The sequence below is a fragment of the Bombus vosnesenskii genome, unplaced genomic scaffold (assembly GCF_011952255.1).
Source record: "Bombus vosnesenskii isolate JDL3184/JDL3185 unplaced genomic scaffold, Bvos_JDL3184-5_v1.1 scf7180000013295, whole genome shotgun sequence".
Lineage (NCBI taxonomy): Eukaryota > Metazoa > Arthropoda > Insecta > Hymenoptera > Apidae > Bombus > Bombus vosnesenskii.
Window position 1 is genome coordinate 3698866 of NW_022882946.1, and position 13929 is coordinate 3712794.

General features: G+C 40.9%; 1 protein-coding gene across 1 annotated transcript in view; it reads right to left on the reverse strand.

The window, feature by feature from the left end:
- LOC117233263 (histone-lysine N-methyltransferase 2D-like) overlaps positions 1-13929 on the reverse strand; it is a 79403-nt gene that overhangs the window by 45975 nt on the left and 19499 nt on the right. The gene's annotated exons all lie outside the window — the stretch shown is intronic.

Genomic DNA, 13929 nt, shown 5'->3' on the forward strand with positions numbered 1-13929 from the left:
CCGTCCTTACTGTACAACTTGTTCAGTCGTACGTATGTACCTAAATTTAAAGAACGATACATATCTATCGCAATTTTTGCATACTCTTTACCAATTACTCAACTCGTCTTACTAACTTCGTCAAAAATTTCACATGCAGAAATTTTGAAAACGAGATACGTATCACGATCGTTGTGTACGTTTTTGCTGAAATTTCCGATTCTTGTCTAAGGACTTGGACAGCAGTCCAATAGAACCATAGAAATGTTAGAACCCATAAAAATTTTCGCATTCATTCGTCTATTTGAATTTTGAATTTCCTACCTAGGCTTTATTCGTATAACAATTCTTGGCCCAGAACCTTTTCAAGCACGCACGTCCAGAAACATTTTTCCATAATATTTGTCGAGTTCTCGTTGTGGTTAGGGGCGTATAACGGATCTTCATTGGAATTAGCCATTGTTGTTATACGATAATGATATTTACTGATACAAATATGGTTATTACAGAATTTGACAAGTAGCCGTGACGATTAGATACTCGAGATGTTAATGACAACGATCTTAGGTTCAATAACGAATCCATGGTCGACGGGATAGCAAATGCGTTTGCTTGCAACGTCTAAGTTGAACTGAACTTACGTGTCCGCAATTCAAGTGTAACTAAACTTATTTGTCCACGTTACAAGTGGAACTGCATTTATATACTCTCCTCTATACCTCTCTGTACCGCTCAAATCAACTATAATTTTAAGGAGAGCTACACAACTACTCGATACCTCTGTTAGATAGAAAGGTCCATCCCGTGACCGTGGCTACGTCCAGCAACTCGTTATGTCACTTCGAGCCCAAGTCTACTGCGATAAGCCTCGGGCAAACATAATCGGATTATATCATAAACAACTACTTCTAAGTTTTATTATTTACGTACAGCTATAATAAAAAGTCTAGACTAAAGTATCGGGCATCTTCCGAAAAGTTCCAAAAGAAAGGCCCCGATGTTCTTTCATCTCCGACATATACAGGGTGGTTGGTAACTGGTGGTACAGGCGGAAAGGGGGTGATTCTATGCGAAAAAAGAAGTCGAAAATATAGAATAAACATTTTTTTTTAATTTTTCCATCGAGACAACGATCTACAGTGAGATTCGTTATAACGAGACGTGAAAAAGTGCACGCGTACCGAGCGAAAATTCAAAGTCGATTTTCTCGAAAACAAAGCCTCGAACGAAAAATTGTTATTCTATATTTTCGACTTCTTTTTTCGCGTAGAATCACCTCCTTTCCGCTTGTACCGCCAGTTACCAACCACCCTGTATATATACAATATATAAAATAAAACTTGCCAGCGCATGAGCACACGTGTAGTACCTGCCGTTCCCCTCGTACGGTGGTCTACGACACGTGCTGCCGAGATAAACCGAAAAACGTAGCCTGCCCCGGCCTCGAAGCACCCTCGTGTGTTTACACAACGTACGGTTTTGCTACGGGGCCGATGTGATTCCACAAAAGGACGCATACAGTGACTTCGACGTGACTCGACGGTGGAGGAGGTCGAACATCCTGGAGAGGTGGAGGAGGGCAAAGGTAGAACGGGCACGCCGCTCTGGCACAATGATAATAATAACTGGCCATTGGGGGTGTGTGAGGGTTGAAGGTTGTATCGTGAGTAGGCGGGGCCACCGATGGCAGGCGCCTCGATTGCAACGAGGAATACGAGGCCGACCCTACAACTGGATAGGTATTCCCCGTGCCATGGGAACCTCATGGAGAGCGACGGCGCGGCGCGAGAACCGCTACCCCCTGGTCACCACCCCCACGAACACCCTTCCCGTTTCCTCGAGCAACGTGTTCGAGCGCCTCTTCGCGAGAATATGCTCCTTCCACGCTCCGAAATTCAGCCATTCGACGTAGAATTACTTGGACGCCTGTTCCGATACCATATACTCGATGTGATCGATGTGGCGTAATCGTAAATTTAAGGATCGAGGAATTAGGTTAGCACCTGTGGCGTGGTGTTTACGCGTTACGTCCAACATCGTTTGCATTCTGGACGAAATTTTATCGTTTCGATAAAAACGATTCTTTCTTCGAGCAGACATCGATATTTGGATTGTCTGTGTACGATCGTGTCGAATATCGTGTCTTGCGTGTTCGAGGATCGTTGCTATTTCTTACCTGGCGACAGCTATCTTGCGCTCGTCGTATCTTTTTACGTTTTGAGAATTTTCTCGATTGTTTCGAAAGGAAGAAACCATGACAACGACGTTCGAAGAATTTTTCTAACTTTAACATCGATGACTTTCGTACAGTTGGATTAATTTAATTACTCGTTGGAAAAGGTGGATAGAACGACGAGAGAAAAATGGCCATCGAATAATATCATCGAAAACAGATATTACGATAAATAATTAAAAGATAAATGATATGCAAAAGAGTACCAATTTGTATATCTTCGTCGCACAGATGTATCGCCTTGTACGATAATTACCACAGAGATACGCTCGCGTGATGAACATTTCTCGTCTATACGACATAGTCTATCGGATACACTCGTTGAAATCGAAACACTTCGTTCCTTTAATCTTCGACGATGGAAAAAGTAGTTCAAACGTCTCGCTTAAAGCCAGACACTCTGTATCTTCTAACGTCTACCAAACTGCCTGTTCCAAGCACAGTTACGTTTTATATTACTAAATATGTTATATCATATTGCTAAATGCGGTAAGATCGGATGGCGTAAGATCGGAAAATAAAAATAGAAGGTGGAAGCACGTGCAAGGGTGACGTTTAACGAGATCATCTGGTGGATCGCACGATCTTCCAGGGGGGTCTTAAAACCGTTAACGATATCACTCGTCAATCACGCTGATGACTGGTGATTGATGCACGCGGAGGCAAAGAAGGAAGGAAGGAGTTTTGCACGGCGTAATGCCGGAAAACACGATCAAATCTGCCTTTAGCGAAACGCGGCGCGCAACGGCCGCGCGCCGATCCTCCCTGAGCTCTGTGACTCGCATGAACGACCGTGAATCGAATTCGTCGTCTGCCACGACGATAAAAGTAATTCCATTTGACCGGACGGGGAAGAACGTTCGCATTGCATCGTAGCGATGTTCCTCTGACTCCAAGTTCATCGAGCCTCAAGGGTTGAAAATCGATGCTCGCCAACTCTTTTTTTACAATTATTATTCTCCACCAGTTATTTATTAGGCGTATTTTAAACAAGAGATTTTCTTCGTCTCTTTTGTACCTTATCTATCCATCGTACGTATAAAATCAAGGAAGCTAGGCAATTTTGATTATGCGTATAGATATGTTACAAAGGAACAACAGTTGAAATTTCTTTATTCGAAGAAGATTACTCGTAGCAATTTTTTATTTTTTGATGATGCGCCAGAGATGATACGTATGGAATGTATAATACGTTTTTATAAAAGCCAAAGACGGAAACAGCATCTAGTTATAAGTGTTAGTTATAAGTGAGTACATAGAGATAGATCAAGCAAGGTGCAGTAGTTAAGTATAAACAGTTGTATATAGTTATAGAAGAGCTAGTGTAAGAGATACATATATGATGTAATGAAATTATATAAGAGATGTAAACCGAAAGTCGTCCAAAGCCGAAAGGTATGGACTAAGTAAATAAATAAATAAATAAATAAAATAATACGTTTTTATATCGTATTTATGCTTTCCCTAAGAGAAAATGGTATTCTTATTACACATTAGAGCGGGAATGTTTTCGTAAATGGCATCGAGATTGTATAATAATTTTGAGAAAGTGAATATTCTTTTAAGCCAATGCAATGAAATTTCCTTAAAAAAAGATCATCCGTAAAATCGTCGTAGGAAAGGATCTCTCAAACGGAGAAAATTCAGAGTTTCTTTACCCAACTTACACTCAAAATTTATCCTACGGTTGTAGAAATTCAATAAACTCGAGTCTTTGAAAAAAAAGGTTCTTAAAGAAAGGGAGTTCTCTACGTTCTTCAGCCTTTCTATCTATCAAACGTATCTATAATTTCTTACCCCTTACGAAGAAGATAATATCGGTTAAACGATATAATTACTCGATAAAATAGAATAACATAAACTGAAAAACGAGATTCTACGATTTACTCCGCTATGAGCAATTTCGCGAATAATAACTGTTATTATTAAATAACAACGAACGCCAATAGACGATACAATTTTTTATTATTTATTTATTTACATTTTACAATTTGTCCAGTAGGATATTTGGTAAAATGCTAGACGATACAATGAAATGAGTTTTCCACTAAAAAGATTCCACCAAAGCTCTATTAAAAGTTGCCCCAAAAAATTTCTCCTTTCTCCTAACTTTTCCTAGAAATTATGATCGCAAAAAATATATAATTTCTTGAGAATTCCACCGGGTGACTTTTGGCGGGGCGTCATCAACGTCACCCCGAGCAATTGAAGCCTCACCCTTCTTTCTGGTTGCGGCAACCAGCAGCGCCTCGGTGTGCTCCTCTTAACAGGAACGGGGAAAAACGAGTGCCGGCACCCCGTAGCTGTTTGACTTAATTTTACGAGGGGTCGCTCGGGACATCGAGGGCGGTATAGTTATCCCCTCCGTTCCCCGTGACGGCAGTTGGTCGGGGGTTGGAATCCACGGCGGAGGCTTAGCGGATAAAAATTATCCGTTTAAAGTCGAGAAGCGCTATAAAAGTGTAGTTAAGCTAGCGCCTCGGAAACGGGCCACCTATTACCACCACCCTTGCTCCTCATTTGCCAAACGTCCTATAATAACTATAATTGATAAGTAGCTAAAGGGGGTTGCTTGGAGCTTCGAGAAATTAAACAGCCCTCTTCTAGACTCTGTCTCGTTTAGTCGCTGCTTCCTTTTTGTCTCCAACCTACATACGTACATCTCAACGAAGCTGTCGGGATTTTTCCTGAAACGCCAAAGTCGAAATATCGAATCGTACAACGTAGTCTTGCGATTTAGGTGCGAATATCTACCTTCGAACGAACGTTGGCTTGTAAAAATGGTAAATTCTGCGAAAGAGAGATATCAAATGATAATAGTGTCCTTTGGTATGTTAAATTTTATATGATTCTTCGTATAAAAGTACGAAGTAATATGTAAAAAAGACAAAAAATTATATAACAGACAAACGCAAAATGGAGCACGCGAAATGTATCGATAAAATGATTCCAAAGATATCGGTGTTCTATGAAATAAGCGTTAAGAAGCGGAGTTACGATTATATTTCTTATTATGTTCTATTTATTTGCAGTTCTATAACTACATCCAGACTGTGGATATTCATTTATGAAAAATTTCCACATAGATAATATGCAAAGATATGAATATAAATTGCGTATAATGTTTCCGCGTATCGCGTTTGATATCGCGGTATCGAGTAATTCTATCAAACAGATCGCACGTCCGAGAGTCGATCCGATAACATCGAAACCTTCCAAGTCATATTTTTTACCACCGTCGACCAAGGACGACAGGAAACACCGAAAGGGTTATCAGCAGTGCAAAGGATAAATTCTCAGTGTCCCGTGGAATTGAAAGAGATCTGAGGTAAAAAAAGACCTGACGGTAGAGCCGGTGATCGCTAAGCTTTCGACTGCCGTGGTCAGATGGTTACTTTTACTCCTGCGGCAGGAAAAAGAGGAACAAACGTGGCACACGCGTCTCTGTATGCGTGGAAAAAAACGCCTAATATTTATGGTCCAACTGATCGGTCTCTGGTCTCCACTTGCAGATCGGATCTCACTAAATCACCGTTGGTGTACGCCTAGGAAGGAACTAGTCATCCCCTCGTCCCCTTTACGGGCGGAAGACGGCCGTAAGGTCCAGCGTATGTTTCACGCAACGACCAAGCACGAGGAATAAAGAATATCGATCGGACAAGGACAGAAGCGAACGATATCTGTCGTTTGTTCTATTCTTTTGGAAGCGTACGATACGTACGGTCGAGGTTCGCATTGACAAATAGTCTATTACGTTGATTGTCTTGCGATTTACTTCCGGTTCATTTTGGATCGGTCATTGGTTGGTAAAAGAATTAATATACAGTGGCTGCCATTAATATTCGTGCACTCTTTGAAAGAGGATAGCTTTTGTTAAATTGAAACGAATAATTGGAATTTTTTTTAGAAGTTGGAAGAATTAGTCTATTAGACGACGTGCAAGAACAAATTTTGGAGAAATTGTGGCTAGTAATCGCGAAGAAAAAAGGTAGAGGGTCAGTTTTTGTAACTTTTTTAAATAAGCCTGTAACGAAAATTTAGAGTTAAGATTAGAGTTCGTAGAACTGGGAATAAAGAGAAAAATAATTTAATCAATTTCTAAACGATGAATATAGAACTGGAGATTTTTCAAATTTTATGAAACATCTGTGTAGCGCGAACTGGCAGTGTAGTTTACGCGTGATAAATAAATTTTCACCAAATTTAATAAATAATAGATTCGACAAATTAAAAGTTGATCGAAAATCCCTTAAATTCTATAAAAAACTGAGGATACATTTTATGCCAATGAAGTACGTACGTACGTAAATGTATCAATCGTTTTTCACAATTTACAGTACCTGTACATACTCGTATTTCGGATATTAAAAATACTTTGAAAGTAATAGCAGTGATACGATACGCTTAACGAAGGTTCGTTTTTTTTAAAAAAGAATCAACGTGTCCAAAGACAGAAGGAGTTTAAAGTATTCGCAAGTAAGACTCACGGTTGTGTATGTGGTCATCCAGGAGGTAGAAGAAGGGTGGTTTGATCTGATTAGCGAGTATCGATTCTGTTTGACGACCCAACTGTCCGACTGGGTCAGGGTGACATTCTTCAGGGTCATTACACTACCTCCATTAACAAAACGTTGCGATTTCATCGAGATACGATAGGAAATACAGTAAAAAGTTACTATACTCTGATTCGCCCTTCGAACATTTCCAGAGAACGATACGCGGCACAAAAGTATCCGGTTAGCTAGGTTTTACGCGTTTTCTATCGCAAACCAGACAATTAAAATAATTTTATTTTGCACTTTAGAAGGTTTCCTTTCGCAATTTTTCATTAACGAGAAAGTTATCCACGAGTCGAAATTACAAAGAAATTGTTCGCATCTGTATCTCTAAACTTAAATGGTAAAAAAACAACGCTATATCTGATCTTATTCGACGTTCTCTCTTGAACGTTCAAAGGGATGCCAAAAGTACGTATTTAGTGCCAGAATTAACGAAAAGAAAAACGCTATCTCGGAGTATTAAATTCTCAATCGTTTCCTTATAAAACCCAAAGGATGTGATTTATCGTATTTCCCCCTGTGATCTTCGATCGTTACTTACCGAAGTTCTTCTAATTCGTTTCATCGTTACGCTTCTCTCCGCTAGATACGATACACGAGGCCGGTCGACGAGCCAAGATCTCAGAATGGAAAGAACCGAAGAACGTCGATGACCAAAGATCGTGCAAAAGCGATCGTCTGAGATCGTATGAAAGCATCCAGCAGCGAGTGTCGATCGGCTATTTGCCGACTATCGTCAGCGATATTTACACGTTTCCAAGTATTTAGCTGTTAACCAGGTGGACCGACTGTTTAAAATCGCGTAGCGGTTGGCAGCGATGAAAAATTCGATATAAGCATCGGATCGTCTATCAGCCGTTCGGCGTCTATGAGAGTGGGTCAAGGTGGCCGTTTTCGTGATCTCCTTAGTTCCGCGTTCTAGTGTGGGTTTCGTTCATTCGTTTATTCGGTGAATATGGATCGTGTGTGACCGTCGCGTGGTGACGGTCGTCGTGTGTCCATGCACCGACATCTATAAACGCTTATTCCTTCGTGTGTACGTATATACACACGGCTATACGTAGGTACGGATATAACCTATGTGCCGCGTCATCAACCACCGCGAACCTACACCGTCATCAGAAGCGAAAGATGCTGGCGTCGCCAAATCTTCCCTTTCTCCACCTTCTGTACGCGGTGAGAGTAAACGTGACGTCACCAGCTTAAAGCTGCTAGACGAAATGAGAAGAACCGATTGATTTATCCTTTTCATTTCGTTCACCTTGCCCCTGCTGATCCTGCTTGACGGCCAAGATTTTAACATCGAGCTTGGTCTTCGTCTTTCGGACATCTTGAACGTCCGTGCGCCGCCTCGCTCCATACGAGATGGATGTGACGATTTCTGATGTTACGAACGTATTTTAATCTGCCAACCGGGACGCGAGTCAACTCGTTTTTACCTTTGGATCTAATAATATCTTTGCTTTGGTTATATCGTATTCGAGCGTGCAGGTGCTAGAACCAAAATTGGTTTGTTTTCATTAAAACGAAGCAAACGACGAGTATATTTCTCTCGAGAACCTTTCTCGCACGCAAGGGAAATCGGAGGGAAAAGAACGTTCGAGGAATTGACGATGCAAGTATCGCGGATTCCGTTTGGTAGATCTCAGTGGTTCATACTGTTATGCTTTCGTGCGTTTACGCTTGTAGTACTTTATCTTGTACGTTTGTATTTTTACATAGGCACCGTTATCATATACCGTTACTTTTATGTACTAAACACGATCAGTGAAGTTTACTTGGATATCGTCTTAAACATAGGCAAAGCTTCGCTCACCGATATACGTACTTGGTTCGTTTCCTAACAATTTATGCATTTTCTCTTGGAAAGAAGCATCTGCGTGCAATTTCTCTTCTCATCCGAATGTCTCTAAAAATCCTATCTTCGTATCGATCATCCAAGAGACAATAGCACGGAACGTAACTAAGAATATTTTACTTGTACTCCTTGTTCCATAGTTTGGCACATTGCTGTACCTCTACGATCAATCGAACGACATCAAGCCACGTCGCGACATAGAAACAAAAGCGCAAAAGTCTCGCCACTGTTATACGAGTACGCGTACCGTGTGCGATAATTAGTAACCGCGTTATCAATCGCACGAAGGAATGCGAACGATGGCCGTAAGCAAGAGAACAGTTCGCTCCAGGACTCGCTCCACTTGTCGTATTCGTAAACCGAAGATATTCCTCGCTATCTTTCGCCACGCGTTGTTCGAATCTCGTGACACGATCGTACGACGAAAATAAAAAAGTACGCGCGAACGAAGAAAGATCGACGAAACATGCAACCAAGACCATAGTAGTGGTTTCTGAAAGCTTCTTCATTCCCGGCCCTGTCACTCTTCGGCAGCTGGCTGCACGCTTGCCACTGTTTATCTACGATTTACTGACATACTAGATGCGAAAGGTAGGTGAACGAGATGGTGCACGTACGGAAAACGTCCATTACGTTACGTACACGAAGAACCGTACGTACATCGAAGAGTGTGGCGCGTCTACGTCACGCGGTAAGGGGTGTCACAGAGGAAGGCCGGCGCAAAGGGTGACGACGGGAGATAGAGATAGGCCACGATGCCGGCGTGACTCGACAATAAAGCTCGTCTCACCTCTAACTCGTTCCACAGCCTCCTTTTTCGTCCCTCTCCACGGCTCGTCCTTCGTACCAACGATTCACCCTCGCGTCGCCTGTCCATCCGCTTCATCCGATACCCAACCAATCGTAGGACCCACCTATGCGCCTCGTTCGACGTTCACTACTTTTTTAAGCTATCGCTTGCCAACTGGCTGGGTGCTCGAAACCTTTATAACGCGTTCGAAAGAGTTATAAAACTCGTGAAACTCGAGCCGTGAAACGAGCCTCGCAGCCGCTCCGGCTCCTTATCTCTGCTCGAAAACGATGCTAGATGCACGTGTATACGTGGATGCTGACACGTTCGACCAAGTCGTTCCTTCGCGAGCTTTCTTTACTTTAACAATGCCACGGCAGGAATCGCGTTCGTCGTATAGGAATGGCGATGCGGGCATCGCTGGACACCGCATTGAATAAATTTCCTGGCTTTATGGCACGTTAACGATGTTTTGTTCGCGAATGGAGATTGTATTTGACGTTTGGAAGAGGCGGCGCAGAAATTACGCGGTCGCTCGTTCTCGTTGTCGCAGCTTTGGAACTTCAACGCGTGTTGCGTCGGTGCAAGTTCTGCGTACAATCTAAACAGGTCACTCTACGTTAGATGTATCGCTATCTAAACTATGTTCGAACTGAACTACGATTGAACGAAACTTACAAAAATTAAAAGAATCTTCTTGTTGCGAATTATCGACCGAAGAGCAACCGAACAGGTCAAACCGATCGGTCGATATCGCGTACCTCGAATGACTTAACGCTCAAGGTGAAGGACGTTTAATAGATCGAGTGTTAGAGTAATCTAGCACTGTATTTGCACTTGTATAAAAGTAAAGTGTGACGTTATGAACACGGCGGTGGTAGGATCTTGTTGAGAGTGAAGTATTTCACCCGTACGGTACGAAGTCTGTCGATGAACTGTCCTTCTACGTTGCTGATTCTCCGTACGAAAATTCTCACTCAAAATTCCGAACACTTCTTCGGATCGAAATTACTATTCTATTTTCTACGAGATCGTTACGATACGATATTATAGATGTTGAACGCGTGTAAACGTGATCGCGTCAGTTTTACTATCCTCGATCGTGAGTTAAACGCGTTATAGCGTTATTACGAGTGTTTCAACGCTAACAACTAGGACGGGATATCAGGACGACGAAGGTTGCTGAAAGTAGCGATCAGTCAATCTGTCAGTGTGACGAGCGACGTCTGTTCAGAGGGTCGTCGGTGTCGCCGAGGGTCGAAGACAAGCCCATTGTCAAGCGACCCCTGCGGACAAGTTAGTTAAATCCTCGTTAGAACTTTATCCACCTTCCTGGTTGACAGCCACTGGAAACACGACTGATTTTTCACATCTCTGAACGTATGGCATTCGTATTAGTAATCTCGTACGTCGATACCGGTTATATTACACTATTACGATTTATATCTATACGTATAATAAAACAGTAGAGAGATCGTGTCTGTACATTGAATGAGAAAGAAAAGAAAACAGAACTGTCGTCCAGGAGCGAGTCACGAGCTATAGAGTGCAAGAAACTAATTTTTAAAATATTTGTCGTAGATACTACTGAACAGATTTTGACAAGATTTCCTCTGTTGAGTAGCTTAGAGTCCAGGTATGCAGGAAGCAGAGTATGTTTCAGTTGACAAGGTACGTTTTGTAGGAGCTGGAAAGTAGTTTGATAGCTTTTGCCTCTAATTTAATATTTTCTACTACGGAGAATAACCCAACTATGTAACAACAATAAAAATATGTAGGTATTTTGTCCATAAAAATTCATCTGCTTAAAAATCCTATCATATATTGGTCCACGCGATATGGAAAAATCATACAAATCACGATCAGGTGACAAGCACGACGTTGCAGACGTATTTAACAAAATACTTGGCGTTGAAAACTACCACGAATACGATATCGTCAAAATATAGCTACATTCGAAAGAAATTTCTCGACGATAGAACGTTGTTGCGATTTTTTAGACACACCGTGTATGTACGTGTATATCAATTTTTTTTTAATCTCTCCCCGCTTAATATTTGTAAATATATCGTAAGTACACGCTACCGACGATTACCGAGTATAAATATCTCTTCCTTAATTAATTCATTCCTAAAGCAATCTACTGATCTAATCTAATCTAACTCGTTTAATTGATATTTAGTTGATTATGCTGTAATATTCTACACATTATCGTAACAAACAGCTTCGAATTTAGGTCGAAGAATTCTACGTAAAACAAACAGCTCTGTTTTCAAAAAAAAAATCTTACCCAATAACGCAGAAAAAAGGCAGAGGTACTTAAAAAATGATGCGCGTAGAAAAATTTCACCATCGTACTACTCGCGATCTACCACGTAATTATACATTACTAATTCAACTCATTACAATTCAACTCATTACAATTCAACGCCGAGGTTATATATGTACATTTATAGAGCCGAATCATTCGTACTCGTGATTTCTCGAATATGTGTGTGTGTGCGTGTGTGTGTGTGTGTGTACACTGTACACGGTGCACGGTCTTATGAATCGTTCCGCTCCACACGGAGCTGCGGGTTTCACCGAAAGAGGTGAACGTTTTGTTTACCGACGTTCCATCTCGATGGATTCATCGTGGAGCGGCGGTGTCAGCAGAAACGGCGTTGCAAATAAAGTGAGGGAAGCGAGAACGACGGGGCCGCGTCCGTTCATGAAAACGCGTGCCAATGTTTCGCGTTTTTCGAGACCAGAACCCGGCAAGAAAACCTCGCTTTCGACGAATTTCCCGTTTTAAATTATCGATCATTCCGATTTCGATCGTTTTATATAAAATTATCGACGAATATCTCGACGATACGCCAATACAGGAGAAGAACAGATACGACAAATATTAAACGTTGCAACGAAATATTTGATTTTACTAATTAATTGATAATAATTAAAATTGCTAATTACAACGACTGTTGAACGAAACTTTGCTTCTTTGTAGTTGAAAAATAAAACTTCACGATAACTCGACTATTTAACTAGGAAATACACTCGATATCGATATTCGTCGTAGATCTATTTCGCTGGTATATTTGAAAAATCCCCACGATCGTAATTCGCGATCAATTGGATCGGATACAGATGTTTGAAAATCGTGCGAATGTTTCACGCGTTACGACAAATTTACCATTCTATTGGGGGGAAAAATAGAATGTAGTTTTATTTAGAGGATTTGTCTGGCGAATGTGTAAGAAATGACCGATACGAGCGCTGTGGATGTTTACGCAAATTCGTATGTTTAAAAACATCGATAAGAAAGTGAAACTTAAATAAAAGTATGACTTATATCCTAAACATTGTAACATATAAGCAGATAACTGTATTTACCTTTGATATTTTTTACATTTTTCTGTCGATGCTTGTACATTTTTCCATATCTATACTTGCCACAATTGCATAATCATCTGCATATGGTAGTCTACATATATAGACTGAAATAAATATTTTATCAGATTTTTCTATACTGACTTATCTATCGCAATGTAGATACTCTATAGCTCGAACGAAACGATACAGAAAATCTAAAACAGTTTGAAAGTTCTGAATTCTACCTGCGTATATACATTACAGCAAAAAAATATCCATTTAATTCTATTCCAAATTTATTATACGAAGATCATCCACATTACGAACATAATTTTTCAGCGTAAAATTTTCACAACAACGTTCCACGATAAATCTATCCAAGTTACTTTATCTATCGCTTGAAACTGTTCAACGATTCGTCGACGACGATCATCGACAAATTTCTCAATAGAAACATCAGCGATTATACGCGTCGTGCGATGATTTTATTTAAGAGGAAGGCAGTTACCCCAACAAAGAAAAGAAGCGAGAAAGAAAAAGTTTTATTTCGAGCAAAATATTTCTCAGCTTTGTCGTCGCATCGATTTCATCGTAATTCGAAACTGGCAGTTGCACGTGTTGCAAATATTTGTTGCTCGAAGAAGCTAGTAAGGTTAATGAGAATGGCAAAGAAAGAGATAGATGGGAGAAGGTTTGTTGGTGCATAAAAGAACGAAGGGGATTCCATACCCAATGCTCGTGCCTGCCTCTCAAATGAAACGCTGAGCCTGCACATTGCATGTTACACCTAGAACCACGCGAAATGCGGACCTCCGCTAACCAGAACTTTTCGTTCCATAGTCTTTCTTCGTCGGCCTTTCCTCTTTTTCCTTCTGCTTGCTTCCTCGTCCAGTTTAATTAAGCGATTTTATTCGTTTATTTCTTTGCTGTTGCGTCGATCGATATAAGTACGAGGAGCTATGTTCGACTAAAACGACGTAAAATATTATCCTCGGCAGAACTACTCTACGTTCTGTACGACGGTGAAAGACACAAAGCGCGACAATTGGATATTTTCTAGTTATTGGTAAAGCAGGATGAACTGGAACTTTGATAGAATAAAGTTGAAGGTTTTTCGAACAACGTACGATTGATTCTCGTTAATTTATACCTCTGT